We start from the raw sequence: 10,698 nt of genomic DNA, 5'->3' as shown, positions 1-10,698 counted from the left end.
AATAAGATAAAAACTGCAGCTCATTCCTATCAGACAGACGTATTGCTTTCAACCCAATTTATCATTCTGCGGTACAAATCAGCATCACGATAGCGTGTTCCAAATTAATTAAAAGACATTCCTTTCCATTCCAAGGTATAATCAAGGCAATTTCCTTCCAAACATAATCAAGAAATTATGTAAAGGAAGATTAACCCTCTGAAGAATTTTTTCATGTGTGAAGTTAATTGATTTTCATATTTTTTTAATGTTTCAAATAAGGATTCTGAAAGACTGGGTTTTTTTAAATATCTCAGCTCAGCAGAGGTCTGAAATACTTCTTCAAAGGAGATCACCCTTTCCACCAAAAAAGAGCTCCCGGGCTGTGGGGGACCCAGGGACACTTGGTGAATCTGTCACAGGCCTGCAGGAGCTGAATTCAGGGGTCCTGGAACTCTGGGTCAGAACGCCTTCTGAATACTTCGAAAGGGGCAGAAAGAATGACAAAAACATGTCCTCTCAGGAAAGTCTGAAGCTACTGATTTTAACAGTCCAGGTCGGGGCAAAACCATTAGCACCATTAGCAGCTTTAGGGAGAGTGGGGGGTGGGAGGTGGGGGGAGGCACTGCTAGCCTAGCCGTGTTTGTTCATCTCTGATTCTCTGGGGGCAGAAAAAAACAAAACAAAACAAAAACAAACAAACCAAAGACTGTTTCCCTGTAATATTCATGCCCTCTGTTGAGAGCCTTATTTAGATAGTAGACACAGCCATCTCCACTGCAAACGGATGTGTATCTAAAACGTTTCCCTGGTCCCAAATCTCTATGCTAGCATTTCCACGGCCCCTTAAATGTACTCCTGAGTCACTCCAGCAAAACCCCCTCTGACACAGAAATGTTGCAGGAGGGCAGCATGATGGCCCCATGAGCAGTCATCATGCACGTTTGCCCAGTATCTTCACCGTTAAGGATCGTTTTTATCATAGCCTTCTACCTTCCTCCACGGAGTCAATGTCTTGAAATATACTGCCAATCAAACTAATAGTATTGACTAACATTCCTTTGTTCCCCATGTTTTTAGTTAATGAAGGACAAAGAAAATAACCATGTAAGCTGTAGTCAGCACAGAGCTACCAACATCACTAAAGTGAGTTGACATAATCCTAACCGAAATCTAGTAAGAGTGGTTCAGAGCCAGAGCAACCCAGTTAGAATCCCAGCTCTGCCACCTGTCAGCTGTGTGACTTTGGGCAAGTTACACAACCTCTCTGTGCCTCAATTTCTCATCTGTAAGCTGCTAGTAATAATAGCACCAATCAACAGGGCTGTCAGAGAGACTAAATGTGTTAATGGAAAGAACTTATAATACTGAAAGATGATAAATGCTAATTTGTACAAGCTCTAATTTTTTTAATAACTTTGTTTCTAGAAATATCTCCAGGAAATAGTCCTAGAAACTTGAGTTCCTGGATGTTTGAACCTAAGTGAAGAACTTTACAGTAAGGCCTTTTAAAAATTAATATTGTTTTCATGTGACTCTCACCACTGTAATTAATCACAGCTTTAATACCATTGTTCTGCCCCAGGTGAGGTGAAAATAAATAAAAATTATCCATAACAGACTGTGTCGGTAACACTGTGAATCATTTAAATCCTAGATATTTTGAAAATAACTATTTCTTCTTTCATAAAGTGTTACTAGGATGTACCCATTCTTTGTATTTCCCCTGTTTCACTTGGAAATTCAAGGTGTCCAACATCAGCTCAGGTCATGATCTCGTGGGAAGTGGGTTCGAGCCCCGCATCAGGCTCTGTCCTCACAGCTCAGAGCCTGGAGCATGTTTCAGATTCTGTGTCTGCCTCGCTCTCTACCCCTCCCCCACTCATGCTCTGTTTCTCTCTGTCTCGATAATAAATTTTTAAAAATCTTTAAAAAACCTCAAGTTATGAGCTTTTGTCTAATAGAACACAACACAAGCAGTCAGAAGAGGGGGCAGTAAAAGGCAGGAAAAGTCAGTTGCTTCTATCAAATTTCTGGGGGAAATCGTCAAAATGCCCTAAATAATAAACTATGTTACTATGCCCAGATGAAATGAAGATACCAGTAACTTTGGCATAAAGAATAACTTTGAAAATGACAGTGGTTCCTTCTTTACAAGCGCTGAAATGGATAGCTACCCAGAGGGTGAGACAGCTGGGCGATGCAGTCCCCGTAGCAGCCATACTCAGGGTCCCCCGCACGTGGGAACAGATTCTGTAGACAGACACCCCCTGCCCCCATCAGTTTCCAATGCTGGCTCTGTAATCTTAAGAAGCCAATAGAGGTAATACCTGTACCTACCTTATAGAGGCCAGGATTGAACGAGTTAATGGATATAAAACCTCTAGAACAGCACCTGACACAGATTAAGTGTTACATAAATCTAAACTGTTACATTTATTTTTTTATTTTTTTAAATACGGATTCCTAAACTTCTCCCCAGTTCTAGTGAATCTGAATCTGCAAATCTCCCCAGGTTGATTCTGATGTGCAGCAGCTTTGGGAACTACAGATGGGCAACTGTATTTTTTTTTTAATGTTTAATGTTTATTTAATTTTTGAGAAAGACAGAGACAGACACCGAGTGCAAGCGGGGGAGGGGCAGAGAGAGAGAGGGAGACACAGAATCTGAAGCAGGCTCCAGGCTCTGAGTTGTCAGCACAGAGCCTGACACGGGGTTCAAACCCACAAACTGCGAGATCATGACCTGAGCCAAAGTCAGATGTTTAACAGGATGAACCACCAGGTACCCCATTTTAAATGAAATTATCATTTGGTTACGTCATCTCCAAATGGGTCGAAAGTTACAAACTTCGAAAGATAAATAAATCCTGGGGATGTCATGTATAGCATGGTGACTATAGTTAAATAATACTATGTTGCATATTTGAAAGTTGTGGAGATCTTAATCACAAGAAAAAAACTGTAACTCTATATAGTGATGCATGTTAATTAGACTTACTGTGTTATTTCACAGTATATACAAATATCAAATCCTTATGTTGTACACCTGAAACTAATGATATATGTCAATTATACCTCAATTCAAAAAAAAAAATTTTTAAGAAACAAGGCACTTCACAGGAAGAAGAAACAAATATCTCCAAATGGCCCAGAAACAGAAATATGAGACAGTTTGATGGATTTGGACCAGCAGTTCTCAACTGGGATTAAGTTTGCAACCACCCCTCCCCCGGCCCCCCCCACAAAAAAAAACTAGGGCAATCTTGTCATTTTCTGGAGGAATTTTGCTTGTCCTAATTGGAAGGGTAGCGCTATTGGCATCTAGTAGGTAGAAGCCAGAGATGCTGCTAGACATCCTACAATGTACAAGACAGCCCCAAAATGTCACTAGAGCTAAGATTTGAGAAGCCCTGATCTAGACCAATGCTTCTCAAACTTTTCCCTGCATATGAATTACCTGGAGATCTCATTAAAGTATATATTTTGACTCTGGAGATCTAGGGTACAGCCTGAGAGTCTGCTTTTCTAACACGCATCACCAGAGAGCTTGTTAGAATAATCTCAAGTTCCACCTCAGATCTGCTGGATCAGCATCTGTATTGTGACAGTTTCTCTGGGGAACTTTGATGTACAAGAGAGTTTGAGAAACATTGCTCTAAAAAGTCCAATCAGTTTCATGGTAATCCACAAAGAGAAAGTAATTTTTCAGGCATATTGGCAAAGAGTAAGATTGAACACTCTAGGCATTTTCTTTTTTTTCATTTAAATATGATGGAAAACTGTAGGAATTTCACTAGGTGAGTCCCTGTGTTGGGTTATTCAGACATTCAGAGTAGGTCTTAGTCAAAGCTCCCCCAGATTGTAGGCGTGTCCTGGGAAATTGGGAGGGGAGGGAAGGAGAGAAAGAGGCAGGGAAGAGAAGAAGGGGAAAAAAGAAAGGGAGGAAAGAGAAAATAAAGGAAAGAAGGAGAGAGGACAAGGAGAAAAAGAAAGAAAAGAGAAAAGGTAGGCATAGAGAAAGGAAGAAAGAAAGGAGGAAGGAAAAAGAAAAAGACCTCAGCGTTCGGGAAATGTTCCACACAAGATTAAACAAAAAGAGTTTTCTTTATGCAGGACTTCACTGTGCCTTTAATGTTCTAATGTGCAATTTGAAATTCAAATGAATACATTCTCAACATTTGACCATAGGAGCTTTTTATTATAGAGTATCTCAAGGCCAAGAGGAATTCACCTTTGGAAAATGCTGGTCTAAGCCACCCATTCTATTTACTGGAGCTTGGAAAGAACCGCCACACCACGGACCACTCAACTCCTAGGGACTCTGTGCCCCTTAGGAACCAGAAGAGGCACTAGTAGCAGCTACCATTTTTATCAAGCACATACCAGACACTGTGCTAGGCACCTAATACACATTTTCTCTGGTCCTCACAGCAACCCAGCAAAGCAGGAATTAACTCCATTTACACCATAGGAAAAAGGAGACATAGAGACACTGAGAAAATCGCTCAGATCCACACGCCTTAGTGAAGCCTGATGTGCTCCCCTAGCTCCGTTTGCTAGAACATTCTGTTCTGTGGCATGGGGGTAAAAATCAAGAGCCGCCCACCAGATTCAAATCCTAGGTATAGACATCTGTTCTCCTTGAAGACCTGACTTCCTCTTTGCTAACAAATGGCCTGACCTCGGTCTGAATTTCTAACCCACATCTCCCTTACCCTTTCACAGGCTCGCCCGTCTCCCTCTTTCCCTCAGGTGAGTCCCTGGGATGGAGCTCAGGCTCACTCTCAGATTTCCCAGGTGGATTATGTCGCCACTTCAATGTTCTGTTTGGAAGGACAGCGACCTGGCAGAGGAAGGCATTGGCAGATGGACAGTTCCTGTCTGGCGTGTGTCCCCTCACCCCATTCAGTACCTAGTAAACTCTGGAGATTTGACCTCCGTTGTCCCATTTGAGTAACAGGTGGCCCTCACACTGGACTTAAGTGGGCAGCTTACCTTGTCACTCGATCCTCTGCATTCAGTACCCCTCCCCTCATCAGATACATCTGCCCACAACATCGCACTTCTGAGTGATTATTCTGTGCTAGGCAGCGTGCTAAGTGCTTACACACGTACCATCCCTTTGAACCCTAACAGCCTTGTGAAGTAAATAACATTACCCCCTTCGAAGATGAGTAAATTAAGCCCATCATTGGTACATTATTCACACAATCATCTAACTAATATGTGCTGAACTCAGACTCTGCTATTCCTGATCCCAAAACTCATCCTCTTGAACCACTAAGCCCTGAAGACCCTCCATAAAACAGTTCAATGCTTGGAGAATCCTTCTGGAAGTGGACGAAAGAGGAGGGGCAGACAGATTGGGTGTGTCGCTTGCTTTCCTCGTGAAAGGCACCTCATGAAGTTTTTTTGGCAAACATTTCCAACCACAGATGTGCAAACCGAAGAAGGCCGCTGTAGCACGCGATTGTGTTTTGCCAGCCCGAATGTACAACTAAACAAAACTTTGGTTTTTGTCAAAACAAGAAGCTAAATATGGGTGCACATGCTCCAATTTCACAGAGATGTGGACTTGTAAAGAAAGCTCATCAAATCACAACATTGAGAAATGAGGATGGTGAAAAACCATGCACAGCCTCCGCCCAGTTTGTGATGAAAAAGACCAGCAAGGGTCTTTCATCCCGGGCTTCTGGACCCTACGGACCTTTTTCCTCTCAAAAGATATTCTTAGGCTATCAGTTACTTCATCTGTAAAATGAGAAAATGGAACTGAACAGTCCTCAAGTGCCTTCCAATTCCAGATTTTACATCTCTCTGAAATGGCAACGCCAATTTCAAATCACTCCCTGGGAGCCCCTGATAGAACCTTTCAGGAAAGGAGACATAGATAAAATCGGTCCAGTCCACAGATGGGTTCAAATTCAGTTTCATGCTTCCCTATAACGTGGACTCCTGGAATTCCCAGTCATTTCTTGTTTCTGCTTTTCAAGTACCCACAGGGGTGACACATGTCATAAGAATCCTAGACTCCCCACAACCCACGTGTGATTGAAGCAAGCAAGAACCACCTTGTTTCCCATGATGCCTTCCACCTGTCATGTCACGTGGCCACCTGCCCTTTACTTTTCTCTCCTGGAGATACAATGATGCTATCTATTGGCCTCAACCAGTGCTTCTCAGACTANACAGTTTTGTTTGTTTAATTTCCAATCTGTCTCAGATGGATATTTTATAAAATAGAATAAAAGTAAATTACTAAGGGAAAAAAAAGCCGAAGTGTTGCTTGGATGTCACAGCAGCTTCAAATGGCAATAAAAGTTTCTAAATGTTCACTCTTCATTTCCGAATCTGTCTTGCCACGGACCTGTAGCAAACTGCTCATAACAAACAGCTCACAGAACCACGCAGGATGGCAGACCGCACCAAGTGGGATTGCCCTAAATCCCTTTCCAATTCAATTCCAGACATTTATTAGGCAATTTCTATGTCTGTGCTAGGTGCTGTGGGCACCAATGATGTTTAGACGGCTGGCTTAAAACCTCTTTCAGATGCCGAGATGAATCCGAATGAGGCCGGGCCAATTGAAAGTGAGAGTATTATTAAATAATCCATAGGTTTTAACTTGAAAAGAGGGAAGACTGCATGGGGCTGGGGATATAGCACATCCAAGTCAGGAAAGATGATTTTTAATAGAGAATGAAACCTCCTATTTCATCATGCAGTGCTATGATTGGAAGTTCTACACAAACCTCAACCCCCTGTCAACATGTGTTTCTTGATCCTGGCTTTAACCCTCAGAGGTTGAGAAAGAAGCCTGTGAGGCAAAACTTAGGAGGTGGCCTCAGCCCCTCACCTCCACTCAGCCTGTCCATACCGAACCCCTCACTAAGCTCTCATCAACTCTACCTGTGGAACAGGTCATGAATCCATCTACCTGGCCCCACCTCCACCATTAACACCCCTGTCACCATCATCTCCCACCTGAATTCCTACAACGCTAGCTGGTCTCCCTCCCTCTTCTCCCCACCCCACACGACCCCATTAAGCAGAACTGAGGTCTCAAACTGTAGAGCACATCAAAGGCTGAGCAAGCAAGCCAAGGCTTCACGTGGCACTCCCGCATGATCTACCGTCTCTGGGAGAGACTTGTCTGACCTCATCTCCCACAACCTGTTTTCCCTCATTACCCTCCAGCTGCACAGGCTTTCCTCATTCTCCTCTGGCCACCAAGTTTGTCCCCACTTCAGGGTTTTAGCTCAACTATTGGCTCAGCCAGGAAGCTGGCTCTTGCCAGGTCACTGCAAACTCCATCTTCCCATCCCACTCCCCGCTTACCTGAAACCTCTTTCACAAGGTTTCCCACCTAAATGCTCTCTAGCATGCCACCCAGACTGATGGGCATCCCAGCACTTGTCAGTAATGTGCGTTCCGTCTTGTTCCCCGCCTTAACTCCAGAGTGAAGTGCCTAGCATGTAATGAGCATTCGATAAATATTTATTGTCTGAGTTGCTATTTAGTATGAGAAATAACTAATTTGCTTTTTTAAAAAAAGTGCAGTAAAAGAAGCTGAGGGATTTGTTTGCTGACTTACTTGAGATTTAATTACTTGGAGGATTTTGATGAAAAGAAGGAAAAATATTGTAGCACATTCTGGTGCTAATGCGTGGGAGTTTTCATTGTTTACCCCCCATCTCCTTCTTAGGGTTTTATTAATGAGCCACTATCTTGTATGTCATAATGTATTACAATGAGTTCCATTGGCTTGTGGGTCAAGATAAAATAGCACAGTGTAATTTAAATGAAATGATGTTTGCTTGGTGAATGGCAGACTCATTTAACATTTGCTTCCTTCCTAATGCATGTTAGCCATGCACTCCCCAAGTCGAACAGACCGGCCTCTCTCCCATCTACTTACGGGAGGAGGTAGATGAGCCAGCGGTTTGAGCAAGCCAATTTGACCTCTGAAAAATGCAAGCATCAAGGTGGCCCCTCAAACAGCCACTTGTCAAAGTCTCACCACTCTGCCTGACAGCCTTTGAACGATAATGGGTCTGACAGCCACCTGTGCTTTTCTGAAAAGCCAGGCAGGTATTCACCACCTGGTTACTTCTCAGAAGCAGCTCCATGTGCCAAAGCAGGGCACCGATCCCCAAGACGTGGCATTCCTTTCAACAGACAACCTTCAAAAGACGGGCAGCACCTTACGCCCACCTGTGTTAACTGTCAGCCACCCACAAGAGAGGGTGCAGTGGTGGGAATGCCCCCACTATCTTGGGCTTTCATCACTGTGGTAGAGAGAAGCTGCTCTTGTGGGCTGAGAGGGATGGATTTCAAGGGTTCATTTGCCTTTGATGTCAACCCTGTGCTACCACAGGATCGGCATGTGCGAGCTGTGGTAGAGCAAAGTGTCAAACAGGGGAGCGAGACAGGCTAAGAAAATACAATCTCACAATTTCTGCACAATACATAACACAAATGGAATTTGCCTTTGATGCTACATGGTCTAAATGAGCCATCTCTGCCCAAAAGGACACTGAGCTCAACTTCTAGAAAGCTATAAAGAAAGTCAATTTACTTTTCCTCTTAACTACAAAAAGTCAATATTGGAAGCAATGAGTCTAGCTAGCATGACACTGGCTCACCACTGGATTTCCTGGGATATTGCATGGACTTCTCTTTTCTGGGTCAAAATGTGCCACTCTGTCATGTTATAAAGCATACATTCACTCTTTTTTCCTTCTCCCACATCTCATCTAAGATGATGCTGGACGTGCGGTAGACACTCAAGTGATACCGAGTGTGTTCTTAACATTTTCTCTTTTGATTAATTATTGTGTTAAATGTCATAACTGTCAAATTTGGAGGAAAAGAACATATAAGCACACTTTTGGCAAAATGTATTTCATTTCTCATTCTGAACTATTGTGATGGCATTGGACTGGTGATGTATTTGATAAATGGCATATTAGAGTTTAATTTCAGCACGATGAGAAGTGATCACTTCGGGTGCCCTCTGTGTGAAACTCTCTGTGATCCTTGTAAATTGAAGACAATGACTAAATAAGATATAATAGACTTGTTTAGGCTGACAAGTATGGAAGCCATTATGTAAGTGAACAAATGTTCCAGAAATACAATGACCAGTACTTTACACAGTCACTGACATGTAAGAAACTCACATGTCCTTAGTGTTTTTGAACACAGAAGCATCTCAAGTCCAATACCCCAGACCCCAGCTGCACCTTGCATATATTCTTCTGCTTGTTTGTCTTAAATTAAAACCCTTTCTCCAGAGTTCTGCACACCTGCACATAGGCAGCCAGGTGCTCAGCTGTTTAAATACAAAACAACAACCAACATGCATCTCTCTCTGTTATGCTTACACTTGATGCATTGGGGGAAGCAGATACAGATGCTATAGGCAAAGCCACAGGCCAAAACAATAAAAAGGAATAGAGTTGAATAAAGACAAATGCTGCTCATTTTTTCTTGAAAAAGGTTAATAAAATCAATTTCAGCAAAACAAAACGGCACGACAAATGAACTAATCTGCGGAATTTACTGGCATGTGGAAGTAAGTTGGATTCACTGTAAAATAATATTTTTTTACATGTACATATAAAATATATATCATATACATATAAAATGCATTAATTATAGGATGACACTATAGCCAAATCAGGAATCAGTTGACCTTTATTTTCCAAAGCTAAGTCCTCTGCAAGTCCAAGACACCAACCTTCTTAAACCCAAGGACTTTGAATTTTTTTTAATGTTTTTGTTTATTTCTGAGAGAGAGAGAGAGAGAGAGAGACAGCGTGAGCAGGGGAGGGTCAGAGTGAGAGGGAGACACAGAATTTGAAACAGGCTCCAGGCTCTGAGCTGGCTGTCAGCACAGAGCCCGGCACGGGGCTTGAACCCATGAACCGTGAGATCATGACCTGAGCTGAAGTCAGACGCTTAACCGTCTGAGCCACCCAGGTGCCCCATAAACCCAAGGAATTTGGAAATCATTTTTGCAAAGGCATCTGATATCATGGTTTAAAATAAAAGTGCCCCAATCTGCGTATGATTGAAATCCTTTCCAGGTTTCCTCATCCTTGTGGGGGTGGGGCTGGATGGGGAAGAAGAGGAGAATAATTAGTGGTTTTTTTCTGCCTGGTTGTTAAACACCCTAATTACTTCAAGCATCATTACTGCCACTTGCACATAAGCCGTCCTCTGAAAATACTTTTCAATCTAAACTAAAATTGATGCTAATTTCTTCTGAGAATATAGCCAATATTAACACAATTTGAAGAGTTATTGGATTTACTTTTTTAATCTTAACAGGGATGTCAATATTCTAAGTGCATGAAATGAAGATAATCTACTGCCATCTGAAGTGGAACCAGCAACCACAAAAGTCTTTGGAAAGAATGCACATTTTTATAGATATGAAAAATTATAATTGTATATCATGTGCCGTAACCATGATTACTGACTTGCCATTATTTTGATATCGAATTGTCCTCCTATATTCGTTCATGCAAAATTTACTTACATTGGAATCACATTCCTGCTTTTTTCCCCTTCCAACTTTTTCTAATTGTTATCTCAATACATCAACATTCTGGTATAATTTGTCTAGATATTTTGCATTACTTTCTTTACCATAAGTTCAATGAGTTAATAAATCAAAACATGATTTGTTTCTATAGCAAACCCTAACAA

The sequence above is a fragment of the Crocuta crocuta genome, unplaced genomic scaffold, assembly GCF_008692635.1.
Source record: "Crocuta crocuta isolate KB4526 unplaced genomic scaffold, BGI_CrCroc_1.0 scaffold384, whole genome shotgun sequence".
Classification (NCBI taxonomy): domain Eukaryota; kingdom Metazoa; phylum Chordata; class Mammalia; order Carnivora; family Hyaenidae; genus Crocuta; species Crocuta crocuta.
Note: the sequence above shows the minus strand (reverse complement) of the source record.